The following is a 23,132-nucleotide window of genomic DNA, read 5'->3' on the forward strand; positions in this document are numbered from 1 at the left end:
CGAATTCGAAACCTTGCACGAACGCAATACTTTACCTTACTATAATCTATTCTTGGTAAGTGAAAGTAAAAAGCTATCGCTAATAACGTAATAAACTAATTTAATCAAATAAATAACTCAAACTTACGCAAGGTTAGCAATGCTATATCCTATCCTAAACAGAAATTCCAAATTAAAACCAGAAACAATTGTTCTTATATTTAAAACAATCCTCAGGCCACTGCTGGTGTACGGCTGTGAAGTCTAGGGAGCGGCATCCTTCACGAAAAGGAAAAAACTTCAATCTTTTCAAAATAAAGTCCTAAGAATCGCAGTTAATGCTCCTTGGTTCAAGAGAAATAGCCAATTGCATTGTGAATTACCAATGGAGTCAATAGAGGATTATATCAAAAACGGTTCATGATGTTCTACTCCCAGTTGCCGACAGCTAAAGGAGCAGTGACCTACAACCTGGGAAACCCAACCTCAACCATAAGACTGAAGCCCAGACTGCTGCAGGACATTCTTTTATAAATTTTTAATAAATATAAAATTAATTCATAATCACACTACCTCTATTTACTTATTATTATTATTCATTTTATTTATTCATTATTATTTTTTTTTTTTTCTCTTCCCTTTTTCAAATTAACTTGTTACTGTTTACTATTCGAAGGCAATTGTTTGTTTTATTTAAGTGTACCAATATCATTATTTGTTTTTAATTTTACTTTCCTCTTTTATTAAGAAGCATTATTCTTATCAATTTATTTTATTATTATTTTTTTTCTTTTAATAAGAACATTGTATATAGTTAGGAGTGTCATTTGTATGACTATACCCCCTCATAATCAACTGTTAAAAAATATATATAATATAAGTTATATCAACCATGTAAGGCCCACCACGCCGATCTGGTACAAAAATATAAAATAAAAAAATAATCAAATAAAGAACTTAAACCATTCTACTGAGTTTATAAACTGGGCGTTAAGGGTTAAGTGTCCGTTAACGCTTTGTTTAGGAGTTATTCACTTCTTATGGTTTTCATCGTTATGAACTCTTTAGGTTATAATAAATAAGTTAATGTGTTCTGATATATTTATTAATAAAATTTAATATTGTTCAAATTGATTACCTTAATAATCAAGACAGGCTCTGCATCTTCCTTTCACAGAAATCGAGGTCGAACGTTACGGGATATTAAGGATGGTATATCGGAATCAAGTATCGATATAGATGTCGTTTAGCAATATCTATATCGATATTATGTTAGCACTACAACATCGATATTTAAATATAAAAAAATTAACAAATTATAGCACTAATAATTATAAATTGATAATATAACATATCATAGGAAGACTTATTTATGTCATATCTATTCAAAACGTATAAAAAATATGTAGTAACAGTGAAGCAAAGCAACACCATGCTTCAACGTAAAGAGAAATGCCATAATAAATGCTCAACGTAAACACTTTGAACATCAATTAATTACAATGTTAACATTTGAACAGTCGATGGAAGAGTTTAATTTACTAATTATCTTCTGGAGAATTTATAACCATGATATTTTTTTTTTTAACGTGAATCTCTCCCAAACAAAGTCTCCTTCACAAGGAATTTTTTCCTTGTTTTGAAGCACTTAATTTCCAGTTAGAACATAACCCCGAAACACTTAGTATAAAGAGAAGAGAACTTTTCTTCCAAATTTTCATTAAAATAAAATATAGAATAATCCTAACCTTTTCTGTTTTCCTTTTTTGAGGAAAATCTATTCTAGGCCAATATAAACGGAGAAAATTGTTTTTCCTTCGTCCTTGGTCTTCTCTTTGATCTCGCTATGGTAGATTGCAAGCTTCGCCACTTTCTCAAGAAATAATGATTATAACAAGCTTCATTGAACCGAAAGATGAAAGACAATAAAAGTTTAACGACAACAATAAATTTATTGTAAAATTATTATTTTATTTATTCCATGACACTTGAATCTGTAATCATTTTCAAAATCTGCTTACTTTTCATGAGTTTTCTATTTTCCTCAATCTCGTCTTCCAACTTTCCTCAGACCATCTATTTTAATTTTTAAATTTTCAAATCCGTTCACAATCAAATCATATTAGACCAACGATCCTATGTCATCTTAATTAGATGTTCAAAATACTTATTTTTTAAAATCTTTATTAAAATTTACAACTGTATATTATATAATACATAAAGTAAATTTGATCTTAGTTAAAAATGGAGTGTTACAGGCGTGTAGAGAAACTACCCATTCATAGCACTCTAATGACATTCTACATTAGTAGGTCTTGTGGCCATGCAAGGTTAGAAACTAGAGGGTTTGAGTGGTTAGGGAGATTATAATGAAAGGAGTAGTATCTGGTTCGGGCTAGATCGGTTACATAGGGAACATTAAGACATGTATGATTTTATTTGTGACAAAGTAACGAGCATTGAGGATTTTACGAAGGATTTTGGATTGTAAGGATTGGATATGAGAGGAATTCGAAGGTTTAGTGAGCCCCAAAGCTCAACTCCGTATGTCCAGACTGGCCTTATTACTGTCATGTAGATCATTCTTTTGTAATGAGTTGGAAGTTTAGATCGTGTGTCAAGTAAGTGCTGTAATAGTCGAAATTGACGTGCAGTTTCCTGTCTTTTTAGTCTTGTGTGAGGATCCCTGGTTAATCGTTTGTCTAGATGTAGTCCAGGGTAGAAGATCTGTTCGACAGGGGCAAAATACTTTAATCTCATATTTTCAACTTGTTCATTGTTTCTAATATGAGAAAAGATGTAACAATACTTAACATTGTACTTCATTAATTTTCATAAAATGAAAAAATTTTTTTAATTATATAGAAAACTGGCTGTTGCCAGAGATGCAATGATGAAGTATTGGAACAACAACAAACAAAACAAACAAACTAGGAGAGACAGGATAAGGAATGAAAGATTAAGAGAAGAACTTCAGATCCACTCAGTAGAATATGCGATTGAACACCGACAGCTCCAATGGTATGGACACGTCTACAGGCCAACTGGTAGAAGACCACGAGATAGACCTAGATGGAGCATATCCAACAACTGGATGGAAAACGCTAGCGTAGATAAAGATGCTGGCCAGAGACCGAGACGTGTGGACCAAGTGGTTAGAGCTGAAAGGGATGGATAAGAAAGAAGAAAAAAAATTATTGAAATTGACAACCATATATTACATAATGCATTCAGTAAATTTGATCTAAGTTAAAATGGAGTGTTACAGGCGTGTAGAGCAACTGCCCATTGATAGTACTCTAATGACATTTTACATTAACTGGCCTCATGGCCATCTTCGTTTCAGACGCCTCGGAGGATTGTAAGGAATGGAAAAGGAAGCAAGGTTACAAAACTAGTGGGTTTGGTTGGTTAGGGAGTTTATAATGGAAGGAGTGATATCTGGTTCGGGCTAGGTCGGTTACATAGTGAACATGAAGTTCATTTTCAGCTTCAGTACTCACAAAATTATAAAAATCAGCTAAAATCCTAAGAAAAAAGGAACGGATAATGTACCAGATACAATTTATCGCTAGTACTACAATTTTATTAGGCATACTTAAAATCAACATCGTTAAATTTTCAACAAAAAGATCGGTACGATGGGTCTTCAAAATCATACTTATGTCACTGCTCCTGCCGATGACAGCAAATCATTCAATAACTTCCGAAGTCTTCAGCAGTGCGGCGGGTAAGCATACAACTTGTAACATAGGCCTTCCCTTCTTATCTGAAAATGGCTCCTTCGAGGCACTATCTTTACAGAAATTGTATTTTGTCAACCAGTGAACAGAAATATTACTTTAATATTTTTCTTTAGTGGAATTTATACCATTTTTTTTTTTATTTCTTTATTCGTTACAACAACATTTTACTCTTCTGCTTATCATGTTTTAAAATACAAATATTTACTATCAACAGTTTGACACATTTTTTACAATTAATTTTATAAATACAATTTTGCCTTTTTTTTTTATTATTCAGTAAAAAAACCTTTAGAACTTAAGTTGTAGAATTTCAACTGATTATTTATTAAAAAAATAAAATAAAACATTTTCTGGGTATTTTATCTTTAATTTAGTTGGAATATACTAATAAAACAAATGGTATGGTTTCTTTTATATTGATTTTACTGAAAGAAGTTTTTATAACTAGATTAGTGTGGTAGCTCAGTGAGTTTGTTTTACTATCTTCCAGACCTGGGTTCAAATCTGACTATAGAAAAATATTATTTATTCTGTTACATTTTTACAATATAAGGTCTCGAGGCCATCTTCTTTTCAGACACCTCGGAGGATTGCCAGAAATAAAAGAAGAAGCAAGATTAGAAACTAATGGGTTTGAGTGGTTAGGGAGTTTGTAATGGAAGGATTGATATCTAATTCGGGCTAGATCGGTTATAAATGGAACATTAAGTTCTTTGTGGATGATTTTATTTGTGACAAAGTAGGGAGCATTTAGGATTTTACGAAGGCTTGGATACGAGAGGAATTTGATGGTTCAGTGGAGCCCCAAAGCTCAACTCCGTATGTCCAGATAGGCCTATAATTGTCATATAATCAGTCTTGTGTTATGAATTGGAAGTTTGGACCGTTTGTCTAGTAAGTGCTGTAATAGCCGAAATCGACGTGCAGTTTCCTATCTTTGTGTGAGGATTCCAGGTTAGTCGTTTGTCTAGATGTAGTCCAAGGTAGCGGATCTGTTCAACAAGGGTAAGGGCAACATTATAGAAGTATACTGTAGGGCAGTCAGTAGGTTTACGACGTAGGGTAAAGGTAATTTGATGGGATTTGTTGGAATTTATATTAATCCTCCAATTACGACACCATTCTTCGAGGGCTGTTATATGGTATTGAAGAGTTTGGGATCCAATTAAAGAGTTATTAATAACAGCGAGCACACATGTGTCATCATCATACGTGGTGAGGATAGTGTTAGGATTGGTTGGTATGTCTGCTGTATAGATTGATATATTTAATTTGAAATTAAAAACTTTTTTTTTTAAATTGCTGTTATGTTCAAAAAACATCGATGAATTTTAGGCGATGTTTTGTAAACACGGATACATTAATATTGAACATCGATATTTTAAAACATCGCTGTTTTGTTGTCGATGTCGCATCCCTATCTCTTATTAACAACCAGGAAAGTATCATGAAATGTAGCCATCAAGGAGAAATGAGCATCAACTCCTCTTACCTACCACACGCAACCTGTTTTTACATTCCATTTTAAATTACATTAAAAACTGAAAGGTGATCAAGAAAGTGAGTATACATTTGGAAAGCTTACTAAATTGGGAAGTTTCTTATCAAATTTGCAAATCTCAGGCTAAAAAATTTACCATTTCTAATTTTTTTTTTTTTTCAAAATATCGAACATCGCTGAACATTTCTGTTCCAAGTTTCTTTTCGGGTTCGACAGACTCCATGTTATTTATCTACCAACGTCAGTAGGCTTTTGAATAAAACTGAATAATAAATACATCGGCACAGATTTTTTTATTCGCGAAAATATAGGCATATATTTTGAATAATGTTAATGTAATGGGACCGCAAGGACATCGATCCCTGCCTGTTGCTTCAGATGATCCTTGAACGCTGTAATAACTAGACAATAGTTGAGTATTCATCCTATCCCAGATTAGGAGAGAGATTTCGTTTAAGACGAATAAGCAATTTCATGATTCGATAAGAATCTTTGTATTATATACTAAATAAGACTTTGAAGGTTATCTTTCGACTTGAATATCATTGAAATTCATAAAATAATCACAATGAAGAAATCAATTTATTTTTTTTTTTTTATATATAGCTATGAAAAAATTTAACGGCAATGGTGTGAGTCATTTATGCAGGTAACATTGTAAACCAGATTGAAAATTTTATACATATTTTTAATACAAAAAGAGGCGCAGGCCACTCAAGGGTAAGGCACTCTGATACTAACTCCAACGACTAGGGCTCAAATCCGGTTTTGACAGTTATTATAGTTATAACAGACAATTATTTAATCTGTTAATGTAGCCGTGTGTCAACCCTGAGCTTTCCGGGATTCATCCAGGGACATGAAATGGGTACCCTTAATCGACGAGCAGTTTCCCGTCTTTTCAGTCTTGTATGAGGATTCCATGTCAGTCGTTTTTCCAAATTTAGTCCTAAGTAACGGGTCTGCTCAACAGGAATATATGGGGTATTATTAAAAGATACTGTGAGACAAGACGAAGGTTTACGACGAAGGGTAAAGCTGATGAATATAGATATAAAATATTCTATGTAAAAAAAAAAATAAATAAAAAAAAAAAAAAAAAAAAAAAAAAAAAAAAAAAAAAAAAAAAAAAAAAAAAAATAAATAAATGAATAAAAAAAAAAAACACACCCTCTTCTATTCATATTAAAGTTTAATTTATAATAGAAATTTGTGTAAACCATAAAAGTTTAAGGTGTGTTATTTTTTAAAAATAACTTGTTGGGCATAAATAACTCTCTAAGCTTGTTTTATATGCCAATAACATTAAATTAAATAGGAATGCAGATTTCGGTGATTCTAAATTACTTCAAATATGTTAGACTTTATGAAAATTGTAAGGAACTCTTAACGTTTAGATTAACTATATCTATTCCTTAATCGTTAATAAATGATAATAATAATAGGCACATCATATTACCTTTTCATAAATACTAAATTAAAGACACAAACTATGTAAAATTGTTCCCTTGAGGAACACTAAGATACATAAAAAGCAAATAGTTAAATGTATTCGATTCAATGTCCAAGCTAAAAATTACGATCAACCATTTCAAAATCCATTATGAAATTGGTTTAAATAGCATAAGCATATTTATAACCATATACATACCTGAAAACAAAGTAAAAGTCGTCTATAGCCACCATAAAGATTATTTCTGCGCATGGCATTCAAAGAAACAACTGATTTTTTCACTAATTCAATACAATCCAAACTTAAATATTTTTTTTAAAATACTGTGGTGAAGAAAATTTCCAATTAGAATATATTATTATTCTATATCTTGTGCTTGTACGACGTTTTGGGATTTACCACACACACTTGTACTATGTATTGAAATAAATACAGATAAAACAAAAGACATGTTTAGCAGTAGAAATGCGAGCAATTTCGGTGATACAGATGTAGGAGGTTATACGTTTGAACAGGTAGATAGGTTTAAGTATTTAGGTTCTACGGTAACTAGAAAAAACGAAATTGATGAGGAAATAAAAGCTAGGTTGAAGGCGGGAAATGCTTGTTTTTTTCAATTTCGAAACTGCTTAGCTCGCGCCTCGTATCGAAAAACTAAAAAATTAGAATTTAAAAAACTATTATTCTTCCCACTGTTCTTTATGGATGTGGGGCGTGGCCTTTTACACTTAGGGATGAACAGCGTCTTAGGGTTTTCGAAAATAAAGTGCTACGCAAAATATTCGGACAGAAAAAGGATGAATTAACGGGAGAATTTAGGATACATAGTACATGTATCCTAAAATTTTTACAAATAATCTAGTCTTATCAACAAATTTTTCTATATGTTATATGTATACAATTAAAAATCAAGTAATCTATATTTATACCATATTTGTCAATTTCCATTGTTGTATACATATAATTTAACAATTTTTTCACGACCACATTGTTTAATTAACGTCCTCCTCCATTCTCTCATCTCTGTAGCACAAACCAATGTACTACAAAAGACATTACCTCTTTGGACATATCAATATGCCTAAAGTGCAGTTCATTTAATTCCTTATTGATATGGCTAATTTAATGCATTTTGCAATTTAAGTTAATTATTATGATTTTTTACAATTGGACAATTTTATTTCTGGATATTTTCTCTGATTATTTATATTTATATGGCCAGCCTATTTATTATATCTCCAAAATGTGTATTTAAATGTTTTTTATCTGTTTTATAATTTACAGTGCTGTTAATATTTTTACTGGAAGATCATTGATTGACCGTGTGAATAGATGAATGGAATATGGTCCGGGTGCGGTAAAAAAAAAATAGTCGATAATTATACTATTTGAGTTTTTTTTTTTTTTACCGCACCCGGACCATATTCCATTCGTTAATATTTTTAGTTATATGAATTTCTTCTAGAACTCCTCTGCTTTGAGGATTTCGTGTCATGTATATTATTATGCAGGTTTTTGAAGTTAAATTTATAATTTAACGGTATCCTGTGGTTAGCCAGTTCAGTGCAATTTCTATTGTGATTTTACAGTCTGTGATGTATTGTTTAACTCTATTTTCCAGATTTTTTTTATGCCTCACCAATATATATTTATAGTTTGAAACAATATATTTTAATTAGAAGTTTCTCGTACCTCAATATTTAAAAAAAAATAATATAATTGAGTTCCTCAAAAAGAAAGCCCAGAACTTTATTTCCTATCCCTCTAAAAAAGAAGATAAACATGAATTAATAAAATAATGCATTACGCGAAAAACAAAATTTAAAAGTGATTAATTTTTACACCAAATGAATGCTTATCTGTAGGTTGAGATGGTTGTTCTGTGGGAACTTTACTTCACTGGGAAATTCACTTTAAAATCCTTAATGATCCTTATAATATGGCCTTAATATTATAACTTAATATTATAATATAACTTAATATTTAGCGACTTCGAAAATAATTATTAGCCTCATCATTATAAATAGCTTTTATCTTTTATCACGAAACCTTTCCAGCTCATTTGCTGATAATGGATATGCTTCTGAAATACTTAAGAAGGAATTCAAAGTTGAACTACTTTTTAAGTGGGACCTTGGATTCTTTACAACTGTCTGGATTCCTTACAACTCCCTCTGTCCCTGTGACACCCAGAGACATCTAGAGTATGTGCCTGTAACCACAAAGCCCCTTTCAATTACTTATCAGGATATGTCACTGTTTTATAAATCCATATGTTTTCCGTACACTCTCATACAAAATTTTAATTTATATTTATCAAGTGGGTTAATAGGGACTATATATTAAAAGAGATTTAGGATACAAACTAGAGAATAGTAAAATTTTCATATAAGAGTTAAAAAACGAGAAAAAATAAAATAAAACGTATATTATTATGTACTTTAGATTTATTTAAATTACAATGTACACATATTAAATTTGAAAAAAAATCTAATTGTTTTAAAAACTAACAAGATATGGAAATTATACTATTAACAATGTTTTAATGTTATTGATAAATTGTATGCAAACTCCGAATCGTTTCAAATATTTAGATGCACTGGAGAAAGTTAAAAAAAGTAAAAATACCATCAATAGAACCACAATATGTCACTGCCACCAAGCAGAAATAATCGAATCAAAATTTTAAAAGTTATAGAAGTACTTCCTATTTATATTCTACAGTGAAAAAAAAACAGTTAAAAGTAATAATAAAATCCTTAACTTATTATTAAACGCAAAAATATACCAAGTTAACACATTAATAATTAGTTATAGTTAATAATTAGTTTAAAAAAAATCAGAAAGAAATGCTTTATTCAGCTATGGTGCCCAATTACATTAGATGAAACAGCACACCAATCAATCCATGATCCGATATCTACACAATATATACATATGTTATAACAAAAAAAAAAATGTTTTTCCCCTTTTTTCCTTCATAATCAATACCTCATAAAAACACAGTTTTCATTGTTTGACATTAGCATACTATAAACTATGAGCTAAAAATACTGAAACGTCGCAAAAATATAACAGTTTATCACTGACTAACCCTGAAGATTCTCAATATAAACAGTCAAGAAAATGGTTAAGGATAAGATATTTATAAATCTATACCATTGAAACCCATGAAGGATCTATGGGTGCAGTACTTTAATGTGGAGAGAATTAGTGAGAATAACACCGGGTTTCCCTAATTAAAGGAATCCATTTACCAATTATGACTCACAGCTACAGTAATAGAAAAAATAATTATTGGAAGAAGATAGTTGACCGTATGAAGTAGATTGTAGGAGGATAGTCCGCTTAGTGGTCAATAAGGGTAACAAAATTGTAAAATAAAACTATTTATTATTGACCAACGTTTCGCCCCACTTTGCAGGGCTTCTTCAAGGCTAAATGAAAAACAAGATACAAATATTATAGAATTGACAAAGCATTAAAATAAAAAAGATTTAAAAACAATTGCTAGCAATTGTTTTTAAATCTTTACGTACTGGTACGTAAAGATTTAAAAACAATTGCTAGCAATTGTTTTTAAATCTTTACGTACTGGTACGTAAAGATTTAAAAACAATTGCTAAGTTTATAAAGTATATAAAAAAGAAATAATAATAACAATATATGGAAGTATACATGTAGGTAAACTAGAAACAAGTTACTAGTAGATATAACCAGGGGCTCTGTTTCATAATGAAAGCTAATAGTAGTTCAAACTTCAAATTACTCTAATACTTATTTTTTTCGTAATAGAGAGTACTATTATTGATATTACAGGAGAGAATACTCATTCAAAATAGTTATAAATATTGTAAAGAGGTAAAAGATGTAAAAGGTAGAATAGATATGTGAAGTAAATATGGCATAGGTGGGGTAAACTAAAAGGGATATATTAAGAAAATGAATAAAAATAAACAATAAACATAAGAATAATCAGTCAGATTGGAACAGAGGGTACGACTGAGAAAATCTAATAAAAACGAAAAAAAAATAAATGAATTTAACAAAAAAAAATAATTCAGAAATTAAGTAAATAAAAAAACATGGTTAAGAAACTTTTAGTCAAGTATGTAAAATAATTAATTTTTAATACATAAATACCTGTATACAATATAAAAAAACTACATAAGGATATGAGGAACCAGATTATAGTAGAGGGCATAAAAAACAAAATAAGGAAACATTACTCATGATATTGTGTTAAATGTAAACTATTTTACTATGTTAAATGTTATAAGTATAGGATTATGAGCAGCCCTATTTAAAGTCATGTTAAATGTTAAATGCATGAGAGCTCCTAGCGGCTTTTCTTAGTAACTGGTTTAGTAACCTTTCCTTCCACAATTTCTTGTTATTGTTTACTTCTAAGTTTTGATTACAGTAATTTATTACTACATGCCTAGAGTAAGTGAAAAGTATAAATGTGGAGATTTGGCTATTGATTGTCTTGTTTAAAAAAAGTCCAAAGCATTACTAAGACAATCAAAACACAAACAACGAGCAAGTAACCTAACACGAAGATGTAGAGCTCAGTTGGTTGCATAACGTCATTCTCTATTTAACAGACCTAGTAACACGCTCTCAACCATGTTATATGTTATATCATTTTAATATGGTAAAATAAAGAAATATTTCTCCATTTTACACGCTTTAACATGTTAAACTAAAGATCATGAATACCCCTATTATTTTAGAATAAAATATATGTACTTAATCATATAAGGGATATAATATTAAATTTAATTATCATTATTGGTTGTTGGTCACAAGTTGAGGATAGTAACATTTACTAAAAAAAAAAGTATAATTTATTTTTTTTTTAAATGGATTCAAAAGTTATTTGTTCGACTAAGATTTTTCTAATAATGAAGTAGTTAAAAAAAAAATCAGTAATATCAAATATGAAAATAATAATTTATCTAATTTAATCATGATTTAGTTGTACACTGTTACTACAAGTTAATAAGCTAACCATAAAGACTTTTGGTTAACCACTGAAAAAATTATTTTATTATGTGTATCTATTGTACTATTGTTCCGTGATATACGTTTTTATAATTATATCAGGCAGATGATTTACTATTTTCTAAAATATATTAATTCAAAAATAAAAAGTAAATTATTCTTAATCTTCGAATAGATAGTATGATAAATATGTATTATAAATTAAGACGACAGAGTAAATGATGCTGTTATCGAAAAGAACACTGCTCTCAGCCGACGTGCAATTGGGCTTGGACACCTTGACAAGTGACCTTTTATCCAATTGCATATTTTGTTCATCCACTGATTTGCTTTTTTCCGCTGATCAAATATCTATACGAATAAGTAAGCCTACATGCAGTTAGCCAATTTTTATATTGCCTATTCAGTAAAATAAAAAAATTAAAAATTAATTTGTAAAAATGATGAAAACATATCAGATTATAATCTTTTATGTTACTAATTCATTCAGTTCGTAACACAATAATAAATAAATCATTTATAGCAAGACCCATTAATTGGTTACTTATTTCCGGGATTCCATTAATATTTACAAATAAATTTACGAATGTTCTGTTTCATTTTTTTTGGTATTTATTGTAATTAATTTTATATTGATTTGTTTTTTATTTATTTAATGTCTTATAATGTTTTATTACTGTCAATTAGTTATCTTTTTTTTAAATCTCGTTATTGCTATTTTTCTTTTATGTATTTTTTTTTTAAGTTTTTATAATTTTGATATTTCAGTTTATAAAACGTGTATAACCGCAAATTTTGATTTATCCTTATTTATATGATTATCGTTTATAGTTACCCACGCTCATCGGAGAAGGGGGTGAGTTAAAGAAAAATAATACAAAAAACTAAAAAAAATATAATCGCAAAAGGAAAAAAAAAGACAAAACAATAAAGAATTACTCCATAGGCGCCATGTTATTTTTTCTTGGAAATAACGAAAACCTCGAAGGATTATTCGCACAATATAACTAAAATATACCCCTATATAAACAATTGTTGAATTATGACCTCTGGCGAATACCTTTACATGTAGATAACGGAAAACCTAGGGGTTTTATCTACCCACCTGTAAAAAAAAATAAAATAACAAAATTAACAAGTTGAAAGCAGAGAAAGAACAGTAGAACTATAAGTACAAAAGTTTAATAATAAGAAGCAAAATATATGTACACAGAATGAAAAAGAATTCTTATCAATTAATCATACAATTAAAACTTATAGGTTGACTTAACCTTAATAACTATATTTACATTATTATCCAAAAGAGTATAAAAGTTAATATAAAATAAAAACAAAATACAATTTTTTTCAAACCCCACGTGGTCCTTGAGTGTACTCCAGGCCGAACACAAGGTTGTCCGATATTTCCTTTCCGTCTCACCTTCCCCAAAGGTTTTAGAATGACACCTGCTACAACTCTCTAATCCAGGACGTGCTGAAGAAACGTCACTGCACTATATCCCCACTTCTAGTGTTAATCACTGTCCATTGAAGTACAACACCATAATTTTGAAAAAACAAAACATACGATGAAATTTCTCATAGGTGCTATTTCGGTTCAAACAGTAAAGACAGAGGGCCTTTAAACTATTACCACTTCACATTGAACAATTGTAACGTGTTCCAAAATCAAACTGGCACAAAACCAAAACCCACTCGTCTGAACATACGTGTTCCAAAATCAAAACTGTCGCCTTCACAAAAAACAAAACCCACTCGTCTGAACATATCGCTTGTGTTTTGTTTTTCCCATGACAACTGTAACACCTCTTGTCTAAACAGATCTAGCCAGTGTTTTTATTTCACCATGACAACCGTAACACTCCTTGTCTACGCAAATATCGCCATTGTTTTTTTTTCATGGAAACCGTAACACGTGATATATTATGTAGTGAACTGGATAGTTAAATGCTTTTGTCATCGAGTTGGATCACATTGGATGTATTTTTCTGAATAAATAAAGAAAAATAATTGGATAGGGGGAGATCGGGATATCACGGCTCTTTCCGATTTTCTTGTCTCATTGAACGCGGTTTTCTATTTGTCTCCATTTGTTAATCACGAAATTCATTAATGGTTCATATTTTTCTACTTTATATAACTACTAACCATGAGGAATATTGATTATATCATGAAATTGAAATTAAATTAATGGAAGATCTCTGATTGACCAGGTTGATGATCAACCACAAGGTTGAATAGTTGCTTAAAATCGTAAAACCCTCTGGTCATCAACGCCTAGGGTTGAATAGTGATCCACCAACTCAAATAGTGATTCAACTATTCATATTGAGCCTCCACCTTGGAGCCTAACTATCCATTTTTTTCTTTTCTTATTTTTAATTTATATCCATATGTTACTTCCTACTTAAGTATACTTACGTTAATTACGTTATTATTAATGTTTCTATTATACAATTTACACACTGCTGTACCCCTATTTATTTTGTATATTGTATTTTCTTCATCATATTATATTTACTGTGTCCATTCTTTTAACTTTATGTCTTTTGTGTATTCAATCCATGAATATTTATAATTGTTTTTTAATATAATTTCTTCCCCCCCTATTATGTATATTATCATTTAATGGTTTCCTATTTTAAATATTTTCTTTGATTTTCTATACTGTTGACTTATTTTCAGATTTAACGTACTTCTCTATAACATACTGTGAAAAGTTTACTTTTGCTCTGACTTCTAGTCTGAAAAGTACGTTTTCCGTCTTGTTCTTGTAATATTTCTTCTATTTATCTGTTATTATTTTTGTCTTCATTAATTGTCTATGATCTTTTTTTATTTACGTTTTATTGTAATTTATTTTTTTGTAATTTTTCTTTGCACATTTATGTTTACATCATTTAAGTGTTTGTATATTTTTTTAACCATGATTCTGAGGAGAAACTTTGACTGAATATAAATAGTTTTACCACTATATTCCTATTATTGAAATTAAATTAAGTACAGAGGAAGAGTTTTTATAAAATTTGGCATTCAATATCTTTCATACTATTGCAATAAGAATAAAACCTTGTTGGAATTAAAAAGAGCAATCGATTGTACGTTGATATTCGTGTCACTTCCGGTAAATCTGTTTTTAACAAAAAAGTTGCAGTCAAATCTCAAGCATGTACGTTCCTAAAATATATAATTTCAGTTACCTATGACTTTTCATTAATCTTAGTTTAAATTAATATTTTAAATTACTATTTTCATGTATATACAAATATAGTTAAATTATTGTTTTATTTCTTTAAAAAATAATACCGTATAGTTGTTTTAAATTATTTATTTGATAAAAGCATTGTTTTTATACCATATAACTTTTTTTTTTGTTTTGTTATTTATGTTTCAGTTTGAATTGCTCACAGGTTTGACAAACGAATATTTTTCCATCGTCTATGTCTTCTTAATTATTTAATGAGATCCATTTTTGTATATATTTTTTTATAAATAAAATTAAAAAATATAAGTTTTATTAATTTAGCAGAGGCGTTTTTTCCAATTAACAAAAAGTTTAGTTACTGGAGAACTTATCCAAATTTTCAAAATCACTAGAACAAATTAGGACATATGATGAATACGAAACGTCAAAAAGTAAATTGTATAGAAAAATATATTTTTTAATATATATATATATTTTAAAATATAATAAACACAGGCTATTTTAGAATTCTTGGATTGCATATTTTTGGACCTCCAATTTGCAGTTACTGGGCTTCACCAGGGCAAAAAAATATGCAAAACTTGAACGATGTTAATATATATATTTAAAAAATGTACAATGAAACGTAAATAATTAAAGATCATGGACAACTATTGAAGACGGAATTAACAACAGATAAAAAGAAAAAATATAAAATACAGGACAAACTAAGAAAGGGGTTGAAATACATCCCCTTACTATGTATTCCATATAAAGTAAAAGTAAAAAGTAAATTTTATTAATTTGTGATGATCCCTATTTTAAAAATCTAACCTATTAACTAACTTGTACTTAAATGGTTGGGAAACCATTTAAACAATAATTAAAATCGCCAAATATAAAATCAGTTGATATAATTAATTAAAACTTAATTAATTAATTATTTTAATCTAGAGAAATATGAAATTTGATCCATTTTGGGGAGGACGTGGTAACGAGAATATCAAGGTTACGATTCAAGGAAACTGGTCCATTCCCATTCCGGGTTAGTGAACTATACAACCTGTTTGTGTAGCTTGCCGGTGCAACTAACACACATTCGGTTATGTTGCAGTTATTATAATGCAATAACCAAATCAATTTAATATTGCATTAAAAACATGACAAACTCGAAAGAAAATATAACGCATTTTTTTTTCTAATTTTAGGTAATTTATATAATATTTCTCGTTTTGACAAAATTGAGTCTCCTCTTTCCGTTTTCAGAAAATGTTTCAAAATTGAAAATTCAGGACCGTGGCTGTGAGTTTTAGTGGGGTAGGTAGGCTGGGAAGGATTACTTTATAATTTTTTTTTGCGTTAGGATCTCGTCTTGTCAGATTATGACATGTCCTACATCGACCAACACACTCGCTATGAGTGTCTGTTTCAAAGGTATGATAAGTAAGGCTAAAACGGAGAGCAAGGGTTGCGGATCACGCCTATTTTTTTCAATAATAGCAACTTTTTAAATATTGCTTGATTTACCTCGGCAGGATTATTTTTTTTTTTAATACTCTATTTATTTAAGTGTTTCGACCACTAGGGCCATTCACACTGAATTTACAAATTTAGTAGATTACAATTGACATATTCACAAAGTTACAAATTAATAATTACAATTACAAGTTACATTACATTACAATTACAAGTTACAAACTTACAATTACAATTACATATTTACTATTACAATTTACATTTTACAAAGTTGCAATTAGATTTGACGTAGTTAGTAAACTACTATATTAAATTTTGTATCCACTTATCCATGCTGGATAGTTAGAGTATATGTGATGATAAATATTAATGATTTTTAGAAAGTGAAAAAGCTTTGTTATTGTTGTGGGATCTTCGCTCAACATCTCCTGTAAATCTGAAGAAAAGCGGTGTAGTTCGTGAGCAATACATTCAGTGAGAATGTGCCTAACGGTGAGATCGTTTCCGCAGTCGGGACACATCACTGCATTTTCTTTTTTCATGAGATGACCGTGGGTGAGTATGGCCTATCCGAAGACGAATACTACATCTTCTCTCCGAAGCAGATTCAAGTTTCTGGTTGAATGTGTCACTGTCTGTTGCACTATTCTTAACTTTTTGTCTCTCATGATGAACTTTTAAAAAAAAAAAAACCTAATTTAATTGATAGATATTACAATCTACCACACTATTGTGGGCAATAGGTAATAGTGACGAATGATCACATTCATACTAGAATAAGAATTAAAATAAATAAATAAATGAAAGAAATAAATAAAAAATAAAATCTCTCTTAAAATATATACAAACAGAAGGATTAAGAAAATGAACATAATCAAACTATGTGTATGAAAAAAAAAAAAAATAAAATAAAATAATATAATCTCTAGTCACATTTACACTCTTATATACAATATTTACACAATCGACCTGAGGATCCCTGAGCGTACTCTATCTCCCACGTATGGTGGGTACAGCACAGCTCAAAAGCCGGCAGGATTGTCAAACTTTTTTGTCCTCTAAGAGGTCTCCCGTTAGCATTTATCTCAAGGTACGCGATTAGTACTTTTTAAAAATATAATTGCATAAAATGTTGACAAAACTCATACCGATTATTATCAATGCTACTTGAAATTTAAGTCGTAAATTGTAGCTTCCATCAGATGCTGATCAATAAAGATTTTGTAAAGGATCTAGATCTTGATGATCATGATTTAAAATAAGAAGCGCAGAAGTCAAGGTGAACAACTGAGAAAAAAAGTTTATTGATGGAACAAATTCTCAGTCTAACCGTTGCGAGGAGGCCAAACCAAAACTGAATTTAAGCAATAATAAGTGGCAATAATAACATCAAAGGGTTAACGGAAGGTAGATAAAAGAAAAATGTAAAGAAAAAAAATATGAAATACTAGGAAAATATAGTTGGTTATTACCCATTATGAGCAAAATTCTGAAGACTACACCTCTCCTCGGTTAACTAACTTATAAAATGCACTTCTCGTTTTTTTATTAAATGTTTATAAAGTAATATATGACCGTCGCGAAATGAGGGTTATAAAAATAATCACATTTCAGAAAGGGAAGAAAACCAGGCTACCTCGCACGCTCCAAGTGGCAAACTCCGTACTAAGGCCTTCAAAATCTATAGTTTATCTGGGCATTAAATTGGATCACCATATGTCAGGTCATTGCTACATGAAAACCAAACGAATACGTCTCAGATCATACCGGCTACACCACCTTTTATCATCACCCGTACTATCACTAAAACACAAACTCCAAATTTATAAAAGTATTTTGAGACCATCACTTCTATATGGTGCTCCACTCTTCACCCATCTCAGAGAAGGGACACAGCGTCATCTACAACGCTTCCAGGATACAGTGTTGCGGAAGATTGTGCAGCCAACATCGCTGAAGAAGATGAAGACAGATCAACTACACGAGTTCTTCGAACTGCCCACTGTGCCTGAGTTCATCCAACGGGGGCACATAAAGTTTTTCGACTCACTAAAGCACCAAAGAAATCCACTGTTCAGGACCCTGACACCAGCGCTCCCTCCGGTGCGTTGGCAACAATCCAGATAAAAGTTCAGAAACGACGAGCTAGGACACGTATTGAGGAGAATAAGTTTTTTTAGATTCAGTTTAAATTTCAAAACTAATGTGTGCCTCAGCACATTATAAAAATTCAAAGAACGCCCACTACAACAGAATTACAACTCAAAAACTCCTTAGAACGTAGGCCACTACAGATGAAGGAAATAGTGCGGAATCAAAATATATATTGACATACATATTCCTGAAAAAAAAAACCCAATAAATTTCAGAAATAGGGGGTAAAAAAAATGGTTTTAGTGGGGCAGGTCGACTGGGAAGGATTTGTATTTATACTTTCTAATGTCAATAATGGGACTGCGGTAGCAGCGTGGTAACGCGCCAGACTACTAATCCACAGGTTATCGGATCGAATCCTGGTCCCACCCGGACTTTTTTCAAGCAAAAATTAATACAAAACTCACTGACAACCTCACCCGAGCATTTATTTGTGAGGCCCGTTAGCCAATGGTTGGCAAAAGCAAAAAATACTTTATCAGAAAAACCGTTCAGAAGAGCCATCTCGTCTACTGAGAATCCGGATGAAGACTGAGGCAAAGGATCATGAGGATTCACATCATTTCGTACGAACGGCGTTCGGCAGTTCGACCACAGGCCTTAAAGAAGTTCTTCTAGTTGTCAGAAATAGTTAGTTTTTTTTTTAATTTAATTTTATTTTCATACCAGATCGGCTTGGTGGGCCTTACATGGTTGATATAACTTATATTATAATGTATATTTTTAACAGTTGATTATGAGGGAGAATAGTCATACAAAATAGTTAGTGTGGCACAACTACCAACTACAAAAAGTAAACTTAACTCCTTGGAATATGTGGGTAGCGAATATAAAAGCAATCGATATTCACAAGTGCTTTTGATAAGTATTATTTCGTATTCGTAATTGTGAATAGTTGGGAGGGGGGTGACGGTAGCAGCGTGGTAATGCGGCTGTCTGCCAACCCATAGATTGCGAGTTTGATCCCGGACCTACTCGGGATTTTTTCAAGCTTGAAATTATGCAATACTCACTCACAATCCCCCCACGGACATTTGTGAGGCCCGTTAGCCAATGGGTGGCACTCACAAAAAATAGGCGTGGGAGTGACGAACCCACCCTGCGAAAAAACTACGTCAAGAAACGCGCGATGTATTTCCTAATACTGGGAATATTACATCCTAATATTGGGAAATACATCATGCAGACTTAGGCCTCCAGCAGACTTAGGTCTGTTGCCCATAAAATAATGTTTATAATTCATATATGCTAAAGGGAAGACATTTAAATGATACCGGTTATTTAAATGGTAGCAGGTTTTTTTCTATTTAATATTATTTTATCCAATGCCAAATTCCGAACAGTTAAAACTGCATAATACGACACAAGCTTGGTCTTGATCATAAACAAAATCTTGTAGATTCCTAATATTTCTGTTTAATATTTTCAAAAATGTCATCAACTTTGTTATTTTACATTTATTGATGTCTCTACCGGAGCTGTCAATCTTTTGTTATTTATGACCATCCATAATATTAACCTTTATTATTTCATGAGTTTGTAAACGAAAATTCTTTACGTTTCTCTAAATAGTGGCAATCAATTCGACCAAGTTTTTTAATAAAAATAAAAAATCACCAGTTTCCTCCATTATTTCCATTACATCTCCAGTAAATCTTGGGAATGTACTACGGCATTCTTCAATAACATTCCACTTATCCTTATCTAATGGATAATCCACCTAGGACTAAATCTTTACGAAAGACTTGCTTGGAATCCTCATAAAAGACAGGAATCTACTTGACAATTCCGAATACTACAACACATAATAAACCGCGGTCCAAATTTTTAATGAATTGCAAAAGATTTATTTATATAACTATAATACGGCCTATTAAGTATATAGAGTCTTGTATCTTGTATCACCGACTATTACAACATTTACTAGACAAACGGTCCAAACTTCCAATCCATTACAAAAGACTGACTATTATAAGGCCTATTTGGACATACGGAGTTGAGCTATGGGGCTCCACTAAACCATCTAATTCCTTACAGTCCAAAAATCCTTCGTAAAATTCTTAATGCTCCTTACTTTGTCACAAATCAAATCATCCATCAGGACCTCAATGTCCCCTATGTTGCCGATTTGGCCAGAACCAGATACCAATCCTTCCATAATAAACTTCCCAACCACCCAAACCAACTTGTTTCTAGCCTGGCTTCTCCATCACTACCTAATAATCCTCCTAGACGTCTGAATAGAAGATGGCCTCGAGATCTTCTCCTTTAGAAATGTTTTTGGAGTTCTATCAATGGATAGATTCTCCACATGTTTTTATCATGTCATAATATCACTTACAGCAAATTTACTTGATGTGTATATATGTTGAAAATATCAATAAATAAATTATTAAAAAAAAAAAAATCTTTGAAAGGTCAGAAACCCAGGTTCACATAACCTTCAATTCTTCAAGAAGGTGAAAAAATATTCACATCATGAAATAATTTACACTGACGGTTCCAAACCAAAGGAAAAGGTTGGTTTTGCAATAACAATAAACGGGATACAACGAAGATATACATGGATTACCCACGTATACAACAATGATTACAGCAGGACTACAGGCGATTTTAACGGCAGTTCATTTATCGATGGAAAGCGAATACTCAAACATACTAGTTTGTTCAGACTCAATGTCTGCTCTCCAGAGACTATTTTAGATAGACATGTTAAAGACTGTTTATCTCCTCCTATAATTCTTAAAACTTTTAAATTAATTAATACATCTTTATTCATAAGGGAAGGAGTTAGCTAAGTGGTAAGGCACAGTGCTATTAGTTCTAAAAACTCGGATCCAAATATGGCTGTGTCAGATATTTATTTATTCTGTTACTGTAGCCATCAGTTAGTCCTGTGAATTTGGGAGACCTCCGGGGTCCACCCAACCTCATAAATTTTACACAACGAATTACACGACGGTTTAAATAAGACTACCCACCTTATTTAAACCGTCGTGTAATGATTCACAAAGTTTTGAAAATATTACCACAAATGTGATTAATAATAAATTTAGTGATTAAAATTGTATATAAAATTGATAAAAAATATATAAAACGTACTCAGTTATTTTCGTCCATTATTGTATCCTCTAGAGATTTATTAGGGTATCCGTGTAGGTGTAAGTAGACTGGTGTGTAATGATTTGCAACGTTTTGAAAATATTACTGTAAATACGAATAGTAATAAAATAAATCTGTATTGCAATAAACCAAGAAGAGGCAAGGGTTCAGTACTTAGTTATTATTGTTACTAGACCAACAGTTGTGCAAGGAAGTGATTTGGTCGTAATCATCCTATATACAATCGGTCACTTTTGGAAGATTAACATTAAATAATTAATAGTTTACCCCTGCGAGGACTCTCGTATTAAATATGCTTCGTTCTCCTCATTAATTAATTCTAACTATTAGCGATGTCATGCTCATTGGTATGAACAATAAAATATTATCAATAAAATCTATTCAACACTCACAATCTAAATAACTGTTGATGTAATAAATAATTACGTGGGCACTGGAAAATATCACTTCAGTTTTACAGTTAAGATTCTAACCCGCCGATTCCTCAGGCCACATGAACGATTTTTTTTGGCTACTTGTTTGGGAGCCCACGTGTCCGAACAATTTGAGAAATGAAAATTGGAAATTGATTGGGCAGTTCGGTTTATTTCATAACCTTTGTCCACTTCTTTATTCTTTGTATCACCTGAACAACGTTTCGGGCTTTTTTTCCCATTATCAAGTTTTAATATTAAATTGTGGACATACGTCATTTTAAATTTCAAATCATTTTTATATATTACAAATTAAATATACGTCCTATTTATTTATTTATTTTTTATTAAAACCCATATTTTTGGTAAACAGCAATAATGAAAAATAAAAATTAGAAAATTGCCTTTTAAATTGTACTTTTTTCTTTCTGTGCATCTGTATATGCAAATTTCAATTCACTCAAAAAATAGGACTTATATTTAATTTGTAGTATACAAAATTGATTTTTAATTTTAAATGACATATGTCTACAATTTAATAACAAAAACTTGATAATGGGCAAAAGACCCTGAAGCATTGTTCGGATGATATCAAGAATAAAGAAACAATATTTTCAAAATAATGTTCTAAGAATTGCAGTTAATGCTCCTTGGTTCATAAGAAATAGCCAATTCCATCGCAAATTACAGATAGAGTCAACAGAGGATTACATCAAAAAACGGTTCAAGAGGTTCTACTCCGTTGTCGACAGTTAAAGGAGCAGTGACCAACAACCTGGAAAACCTAACCTCAACCCGAAGACTGAAGCCCAGACTGCTGCAGGACATTCTTTTATCAATTTTAATAAATATAAAATTAATTAATAGTCACACACTACCTTTATTTTACTTTTTATAATTACTCATTTTATTTATTCATTATTATTTTTTTTTCTATTTTCTTCTCTCGTCCCTTTTTCAAATTAACTTATTTCTTTTTACTATTAGAGAGCAATTGTTTGTTTCATTTAAGTGTACCAATACTTCCTACCGTCCTATTTCGCTCCTGCCCATTATGTGAAAAATCCTAGAAAAACTCTTATTAAAACGCCTCTAT

Source organism: Halyomorpha halys, unplaced genomic scaffold (genome assembly GCF_000696795.3).
Source record: "Halyomorpha halys isolate HHAL.00 unplaced genomic scaffold, Hhal_1.1 Scaffold871.1, whole genome shotgun sequence".
NCBI lineage: Eukaryota > Metazoa > Arthropoda > Insecta > Hemiptera > Pentatomidae > Halyomorpha > Halyomorpha halys.